Raw genomic sequence first — 10181 nt, forward strand, 5'->3', positions numbered from 1 at the left:
TGAAGCTGGATCCGTGTTTCAGATCCATTAGACTTGAGCAGAGAGGCATTAATGTCGAGGCTGTCTTTATTTTAATGTTTTGAGTTAAAGGGATCATATCTGTTTCTTCCTTCAGCAGCTACGTTTACACATCATATGAACCAGTTTTGTACTGTTTGCTCCAGGACCAGTTTGATTCAGGTATAACGAGCAGCTTTAACCGATTAAGCTGATTCCATTCTGAACAACTTTATACTTTGAGCAAACTGTATGCTGTGAACATGTGACCACACATGATGTTTAGTTTCTGAATTTTAAAACAGGATTTTTCAATTTCATGTCTTAAGAAATATATAATGATATATAAGAGCATCGGAAAAACACTATAAGAGATTTTAATAAACTTAAGATTTACTTTGTGTACAATCATATTATAAATTAAAACTCCTAATAATCTTGTTCATTCTGTGCTTCACTTTTTTCAAGTTTTCCCAATTGACATGCATGCTAGCAAGAATCTAGCTTCTAATTGGGAAGCTGCTTTGATGATTTTTTTTAAATCCCAAGAAATTCTGACCAATCCCAATCACTACCACAGAAGGTCTGACCAATCCCAATCACTACCACAGAAGGTCTGACCAATCCCAATCACTACCACAGAAGGTCTGACCAATCCCAATGACTATCACAGAAGGTCTGACCAATCCCAGTCGCTCCATCGGAAGTTTCAACAGTTCCAGTCACTACCACAGAATGTTTAACCAATCTTAATCACTACCACAGAACGTTTGACCAGTCTCAATTGCTCCATCAGATGGTTTGACCAATCCCAGTCACTCCATCAGAAGGTTCAACAGTCTCAATCACTACCACAGAAAGTTTGACCAATCCCAATCACTACCACAGAAGTTCTGACCAATCCCAATCACTACCGCAGAAGGTTCGAACAAACCCAATCGCTCCCTCAGAAGGTTTGACCAATCTAAATCACAGATGGTTTGACAAATCTCAATCATTACCATCAGAAGGTTTGACCAATTTCAATCACTACAATCAGAAGTTTTGACCAATCCCAATCACTACAATCAGAAGTTTTGACCAATCCCTATCACTACCACAGAAGGTTTGACCAATCCCAATCACTACCACCAGAAGGTTTGACCCATCCCAATCACTACCACTAGAAGGTTTGACCCATCCCAATCACTACCATCAGAAGGTTTGACCAATTTCAATCACTACAATCAGCAGTTTTGACCAATCCCAATCACTACCACAGAAGGTTTGACTAATCTCAATCACTCCATCAGAAGGTTCAACCAATCCCAATCACTACAATCAGAAGTTTTGACCAATCCCAATCACTACCACAGAAGGTTTGACTAATCTCAATCACTCCATCAGAAGGTTCAACCAATCCCAATCACTACCACAGAAGGTTTGACCAATCTCGATCACTACGCTCAGAAGGTTTGACCAATCCCAATCACTACCATCAGAAGGTTTGACCAATTTCAATCACTACAATCAGAAGTTTTGACCAATCTCAATCACTACAATCAGAAGTTTTGACCAATCCCAATCACTACCACAGAAGGTTTGACTAATTTCAATCACTCCATCAGAAGGTTCAACCAATCCCAATCACTACAATCAGAAGTTTTGACCAATCCCAATCACTACCACAGAAGGTTTGACTAATCTCAATCACTCCATCAGAAGGTTCAACCAATCCCAATCACTACCACAGAAGGTTTGACCAATCTCGATCACTACGCTCAGAAGGTTTGACCAATCCCAATCACTACCATCAGAAGGTTTGACCAATTTCAATCACTACAATCAGAAGTTTTGACCAATCTCAATCACTACAATCAGAAGTTTTGACCAATCCCAATCACTACAATCAGAAGTTTTGACCAATCTCAATCACTACAATCAGAAGTTTTGACCAATCCCAATCACTACCACCAGGTTTGACCCATCCCAATCACAAAAGGTTTGAGCAATTTCAGTCACTACCATCAGAAGGTTTGACTAATCTCACTCACTCCATCAGAAGGTTCAACCAATCCCAATCACTGCGTCAGAAGGTTTGACTAATCTCAATCACTCCATCAGAAGGTTTGACCAATCCCAATCACTACCCTCAGAAGGTTTGACCAATCCCGATCACTACGCTCAGGTTTGATCAATCCCAATCACTACCCTCAGAAGGTTAGACCAATCCCGATCACTACCCTCAGATGTTTTGACCAATCCCAATCACAGAATGTTTGACCAATTGCAGTCACCACCACAGAAGGTCTGACCAATCCCAATCACAGAAGATTTGACCAATCCAAATAGCTCCATCAGAGGTTTTGACCAATCCCAATGACTCTCACAGATAATTCTGAATTTATTTACCCACTTTATTCTTTAATAAATTTAGTTGCTTCAGAAATATTGGCAATTACAATTGAAACCCCAGCAATGCTGATACAAAGAAGTTGAAGATGATGAATGTTAATGAACCTGGCCTATCTTTGTCTGCAAGTTTTAAACCTGACCTTCTCTATTCCATGGAGATTATATGACAGATACAATAGCAGTCACACTTGAGGGGAAATGTACAATGAATCAGGGAATAACATTCACTTCTGAACAAAGTCAGTGTTTAAAGAAACGCAAACCCATGCTAACTATTATTCACTAGAGTATACCATCTTCTGTATATCACTAATGAAAAGCAATAACTTGTTAATTATATTTCACATAATCCCATAACGATTCTGAAATGCATCCAGTGTTTTAATTCACAAAAGAATGATTTATTACAGATTTGATATAGAGTCTTGTCTATACACTCTCTCCTGCATGACACTAAAAACACATCCTGGTTGCATCCTGCAGGTTGCAGGTTGCCGGTCATGTAGGATTTCTGTCTTCTAAATTCTCACAAACGGAGATACTGATGTACTTATAATGTTACTGATTAGCTCAGGAAAAAAGGTTTAGGGAATAAATGTGCGAGTGTAATTTAGCCAGAAATACATCCCAATCACTACCACAGAAGGTTTGACCACACTCAATTGCACCCACAGAAGGTCTGACCAATCCCAATCACACCCAATGAAGGCTTGACCAATCCCCATCACACCCATTGAAGGCTTGACCAATCTCAATCGCACCCATAGAAGGTTTGACCAATTCCAACTGCTCCATCAGAAGGTTTGACCAATCCCCATCACACCCACAGAAGGTCTGACCAATCCCAATTGCTCCATCAGAAGGTTTGAACAATCCCAAATGCTCCCACAGTAGTTTCAACCAATCCCAATCACTCCCACAAAAGGTTCGACCAATCCCAATCGCTCCATCAGAAGGGTTAACAGTCCTAATCACTACCACAGAAGGTTTGACCAATCTCGATTGCACCCACAGAAGGTCTGACCAATCCCAGTTGCTCCATCAGACGTTTTTACCAATCCCAATCACTCCATCATAATGTTTGACCAATCTCAATAGCTCCATCAGAAGGTTCAGCAGTTCCAATCACTACCACAGGAGGTCTGACCAATCCCAATTGCTCTTACAGATGTTTTGACTAATTCCAATTCATCCATCAGAAGGTTTGACCAATCAATGTGTGTGAGTGTAGTTTAGCTGGAAATACAGATTACAGTCAGCAACAGAATAAATATTTCAACTGGTATAAATGTATAATGATCAATAACAGCGATGAAAATCAGCAAAGTCTTGTCATGTGTCATTGCTGGGTATGATAATATAGAGATAGATTAAAAAAAAATACATTGGACAGTTATTATTAAAGTGTGATATTTGCTATGTTTATGCATTAGGGCCCTGGGCTTAAAGCGCTGGACCATATTCAAGTAGGATTTTACATAATTCAGTATTGAATGACAAAACGAATCTTTCACTCAAATGGAGGATCATATCAGTATCAAGTATCAACTTATATTCGGAACTGTTCTTTAAAGAGGTTGAAAGTTCCTCAGTCGCCTGAAATGCCTTTCAAATGCGGGGATCTGCTGGAGCCTATCCCAGCACACATTGGGTGAAAGGCAGGGGTACACCCTGGACAGGTCACCAGTCCATCACAGGGCCACGCATATAAACAGACAACCACACACACTCACACTCACTCCTATGGGCAATTTAGAATTACCAATCAACCTAATGTACATGTTTTTGGGCTGTGGGAGGAAACCGGAGGACCCGGAGTAAACCCACGCAAACTCCACACAGAAAGGCGACTACCTGTTTGAACCCGGGATTGGAACCCAGGACCTTCTTGCTGTGAGGCAACAGTGACTAAGCCACTAATCCGGATTTAAGAGGTAAAAAATAGCAAACGGTGTACTCGTAAGGATTTTTGCTGCCGCTCTTATAGAATCATAATAATGATAATGTGTGTATTGATGATTTTATCCGTTTCTGCTGTACAAAAACATACGCTGGAACTGAAGGTACACTTATTATGTGACAAAGCAGCTAGTATTTTTTTCACAGCAGAACCATGACTGGAGGATTGTCTTGGTATAATTCAGTTCGAGAAAGCATTTATTTCATCTGTCAAACGTGAAATTAAATTAATTGCCTGAGTGAATGGCATGCACCGCAAAAATCCTTACGAGTACACCGTTTGCTATTTTTTACCTCTTAAATCAGGCTAAGTCATGAAGAAGCTCTGAATGATAATTCAGCACAATGCCATGTAATTCCTCATGGGTCCTAAACATTGGCAAGGCTACAGGCATTAACTAGAACACTCCAGACAAGACACCTCATGTCCTGCGGTTTGGAGTCGGCAGACATTAGGTTTGCTTGCTTCTCTTTTTCTTCATTTCATAAAACTTGCCGTTCCATCCCGTCATATCTTTGACAGATGATGGACACACAAGGATCAATAGACTCAAATTGCCAGGATGTAAAGGGCCAAACCACATGAAACACAGACGAGCTTGGCTACTGCTTTCGTCCCACACATATCATTGCAAGCAGCTGGCAGTGTCAGGGGAAACAGGGGGGAAAGTATTAAGAAGTTGTGACAAAGCAAGATTTCTCAGAACGCAAACAAAGCAGACGTTTGTTACCCGAACATCTGAACAGCATTCCTATGTCTATGCAAACACGAGCCGGTGGACTTTTCAGAACAGGTTTGAATGAAGCCTGGCATGTGATGATGTTTTTTGTGCACCCAAACCTTCTAAAACATGAAACTGCCTGGGGCTGTCCGTGTAGCTGTGAATTATATGATGAAATCATGCTGAGAAAGTGGGTACAGTCTACGTGCTATAAACATGTACACTAAGCTCTTCGTGCAACACCATTTGATTTAGACATAAAGTTTTATTTGCTATCACACAAGGTTCTGTTTTAGGACCCCACACGCAATGCTGAGAAAGTTCGCCCAGTCTTAACTAATCTCCGTTGGTTGATATGGGTCAAGTCCTGTCTAAATGATTTAGATCCATTTTGGATATGCTGATCTCCTGGAACAGTATAGACCATTACGTACACATTTCTCAGCTTAGGCTCACCTGCTGTTAATCTTGAGGCTGAGAGATTTCTGCATACATCGTCCCTGAAACTCTGAAATAATCTTCCAGTGGAACTAGTTGCTGTTAAATCCTGATTTAACTTGGCCTAATCATATTTCTTTGCTCTTGTATCTTAAAAAGGAAAACACTTTTCATGCTTTTTATACAATATTTATAATGTGTAGTTGATTAAAGACGTGATTGTAGGCTCCTCAATACCTCAGTACTCAGGTTTTGCCTAATTAAACTTTTTCATATGTAAAACACTTTGGGATTCTGATCCCAAAGTACAAATAGTGTATAAATAATGATTATAGTAAACCATTTACCTATCTGAGGTTTGTTTGTAGCCCTTTTTGAGATTTGAAGAGATAATCAGCCAACTGCTGCACACCCGCGTTTCGCCCCCAGGTTGCATCAGTCAAGATGACAACAGTTTATAAATTCTAGAGCCAAATGAAACCTTTCACTCAACATGTAGTGAATGCACTGCTGCCACAAAGGGCAGATGAGGTGAGCTGTCTCCCAAAAAAAGAAGTGCAAAAGAATGAGACATACAAAACTGCTCTTTATGTAATCAATCATGAAAGGAGATGCCTCGCTTTTTCTGTGTCTCTATATGCCAGCAATTTACACACAGTCCCAATAAAGATTTTTATCCCTGCCTGAGGGTGCACTGTCCTCATCTTGGGAATTCTCCAGACTGAGAGGGTTTAATATAACCCTCTATAATTGTCTAAAACAGGAGAGACGTTTACATTTCGCAGACTACGAGATACGTTTTTTTGTTGCTCTAACAGGTTATGAGTTGTGGTAGTTTGCATGGTGGAATTAATAGCGCGGTACGTGTTATTCCAAATCCTAAAACAAGCCACGGGTCACATAATGTCTACTAGTAATTTTTAACATCCTCAAAAATGAGATTTAATACAGGAGACAACTTACACCCTCATTACCAACCACACACTAATTAGCACTGATATACATGTAAATAAGTTTCGAGTTACCAGTCATGCTTTACTTACAACTTTGTTTAGTAACCGAATTGTTGTTTTTATTACATTCAGTCATCCTCTCCTTTACCGTATGTTTAAAAAGCTCTCGCTACCTGGATGAGTCCATCTGTACGTCCATTATTTCAACCTAGCTAGTCAATCTACTAGAGGCAATCTGTTGCTATAAACTGAAAAATCAGATTCATTCTTCATTACTTAAATTTTAGCAGGCTTTTTTCTCAGGAATCATCAGTATTACGAAGCTACGGTGCTGCAGTATAATCTTGAATCTCCCTTTTGTCCTCATTTGACACCCTTGAAGTGTAGCGTACGAGTTGTTTTTCTCTGAAAGGGTATGTGAGGACAACGAGTTTCCAGTAATTATAAAAAATCTCCTCCTTGATTTGCTCACAGGAAAGTTAATCCGTGGCACACAAACAGGCACAGTAAAAGTGAACCTATTTAGTGCTGGGAGGGGTATCAGGAGGTGGAACCCCCCCAGGAGCACCTTCCACCAAAACCTACTTTGAAGTTCATTAGTAACGATTTATTTAGAAATATGGCCATGTAGAAAAATGTGGATTCCATCATACACAGGGGTGTTGCAACAAATTTTACACCGACAGCTTTTTTTGATGTTACTCAGTCATAAGAAAGTGATTAAATTCATCTGCTCGAACAACACCGCTGACTGTAAGCTGCAAAAGCACGTATAAAAATGTATACAAGCTGATCCACATCAAAGAATGAGACCAAGCAACGTCTGGGTCTCAAGCTGCCTGCAAAATACTACATTAATTTAGGTTGTGTTGCAGTTTTAAATGTAAATAGTTTGCTATTAACAAAACATGTCACGTAGAAATCATATTTATTTCAATAAAAATTCTCCCCAAATAAAAAAAACTCCTTGAGATTATGATTTAAGATTAAGCTCAGACCTTACTGTAGTGCAAAAAAAGAGGTGCTATATATCAAAATCAGCATCGAAAAGCTATTAGCTTAGGCACTTTGTAAATAGATTACAGAGCAGCCCAGAATGCTCTGAGCTGAACGGAAGGTCATGGTGACTTAAATAGCCACTCTTTACAACCGTGCTGATCAGAAAAGCATCTTAAAATGCACAGCACATGTCAAACACTGCGGCACAAGATTCCAGGGTAGGAATCCGAGGCTAAAGTGGGTTTCCCAGCATAACATACCTTTTATGTGGTTAGTCTCAGAGTTAGCTGGCTCCTACTAAATGCACAGCTTTGGATCTGTGTGATTATGAGCCGTACTGCAAACTTTCTTGTAGTCGAGGTCAGCACTGATTACTTCCGATGAACAGTCAGGTCAGTTTCAGGAAAACCCCGGCATTAATTTTGCAGTGACGCTGAATTCAACATGGCACACTGGCTGCATCAACCACATAACGTAGATCCAAGAACATTTACTTGACTTTCTCTCCTTCCGAACATTTAAGCTTTACTCCCAAATCCTTGACAAGAAATTTAATCACGCATATAAATTGCTACCTTTTTAATAAATAACAATAATCTGACAACACAGTTTACGTAGACTATTGGTAAATAAAATAAATATTAACTGGAGTGTATAATTGTTGTAGTGTGGCACTGGACATTTAATTCCAGAGCACAAACTCATTCGGGGAGAGTGGGGTCTGTTGTAACTGTGATCTGTGACATTGTTGAAAATCTTATACAGTGGAACCTCGACATACAAATTTAATTCGTTCTGGAGTTCTTAAGGCAAGTATTTGTATTGCAAAAAGAAATTTTTACCCAAAAATATGAGCAATATTACCAGTACAAAGTGTATGTAAACTGTATGGCTGCTTACAAACAACTGACCCAAGCCAAGCATTCCATGTCGAGGGTCCTCACAGGAAGTCGTGCCACCAAGCTTGGGCTAAAAATAGAACAGACCACCCACGCCACCAATCTGTCAACAAAAAAACATGAAAAATCACCTAGCTTTTGAACTCATGCCGAAGGCAACATTGGTATTCGTGGGTTCTTTCCAAGCAGCTTTCACTGACTGAAAAAAAATCTTAAAATTCATAAACTCGCTTTGCTTGGCTTTCCAAAGTTTTGAACAGCTCCCGGACATACACACAACTTAGCCAGCAATCGGTTCGGTTTGTTCATGAGCCGAAAAAATGCTTCATATGTTGATGCAAATTTCTTGCAAAATTTTCATTCTCAAGACGAAATTATATAAGGGTGGGCATTCTTATGCCAAGGTTCACCTGTATATATTGCATTTTTTCGACAAGTAATCCAATTTTAATGTTAATAAAATGTTATATGAAATTAAATTAAATTAAATTAATTAAAATAAATCTTAAAATTGCTGTAACATGGTGTTGCATAACAATTTATTAAGTCTATGATATACATATCCACTATATGTCCATAGGTATGTAAATACCTGACTATCAAACCCATATGTGGGCCTTCCCCAAACATCTCACACACTGTCAAAGCACACAGGTGTCCAGAATGTCTTTGAATGCTGTAGTATTATGATTTATGATTGAATTTATTGTATTATGACTTAGGATTGAAACTAAGAGGCCCAGCACTAAGATCTGATCCAACATGACAATGCCCCTGTGCACAAAGCAAAGTTTATGAAAGCATAGTTTGCCAAAGTTGGATTGGAAGAACTGAAGTGTCCTATACAGAGTGCTGAATGAGCACATATCCCTATAGCTACATAACAAAAATCTATATAATAAAAATCTCCCTAATAATGGGCATGGCTGGAACAGGATGCTCAGTAAGCATATATGACTGAGATGGTCAAGTGTCACAGACTTTTGGCCATATAGCGCATAAAAAATATTTTTATGTAGTTATGCACCAGATGAAAACCCATTTTTATTTTGATGAAATTTAACTGGCAACTGCTGAAATCTAAAACGCTAGCAGCTTAGTATTGTCAGCCATCAAGCATGATGACATAAGTCAAATTGACATGTAGCCTGATTTGGTTTAATTAGCATATGAAATCAACACATAATCCAAACTACAGAACAAAAAAAAAACTTTGTTGAGAGATTGTGAATTGAGAAATCTGTGGTTAGGAGTGTAGGACAGCAAAACTAGCTATGGTGTCTGAGTAGGAGCCCAAAATGATAGCTACCTTCATGTGTCTCAGAGAAAGCACATGCCTTCACCTTCCCTGGTTAGTAGCTGTCAGGACACAGGGGAGACCGAGCTAGTGGTTGGGAACTGACAAATGAGTAAATTGGGAGAAAATGGGGTTTTGTTTTATATCCAACAAAAATGTATGGACAACAAAATGAGGCAGAGGATGCTAAGAAAGATGTTCAGAGAGAGTGTTACCTTGTTGCCTGTTGGAACAACTGACCCAGTTCTCTTCTAATACTGTGTCACACAGTTACAGGCACTCACCTTACCTTTAATATCTTTTTTACCTTCATCCACTTAATCACTATAAACAATATAATCACTGAGCAGTTAAAGTGACATTTACCAGACCAGAGATATCACAGCAACAGCCACATGCTTTGAGTGAAATCAAACGGTTAGAAAAACCTAATTATCGACACACTACTTGGTGCTGTAGTAGGCGCACGAGTTTGACGCATCTCAGGTTTCCCTATGAAGGGTTAACACGGGCTCCAGGCGTT

This window comes from Hemibagrus wyckioides, linkage group LG13 (assembly GCF_019097595.1).
Source record: "Hemibagrus wyckioides isolate EC202008001 linkage group LG13, SWU_Hwy_1.0, whole genome shotgun sequence".
Taxonomy (NCBI): domain Eukaryota; kingdom Metazoa; phylum Chordata; class Actinopteri; order Siluriformes; family Bagridae; genus Hemibagrus; species Hemibagrus wyckioides.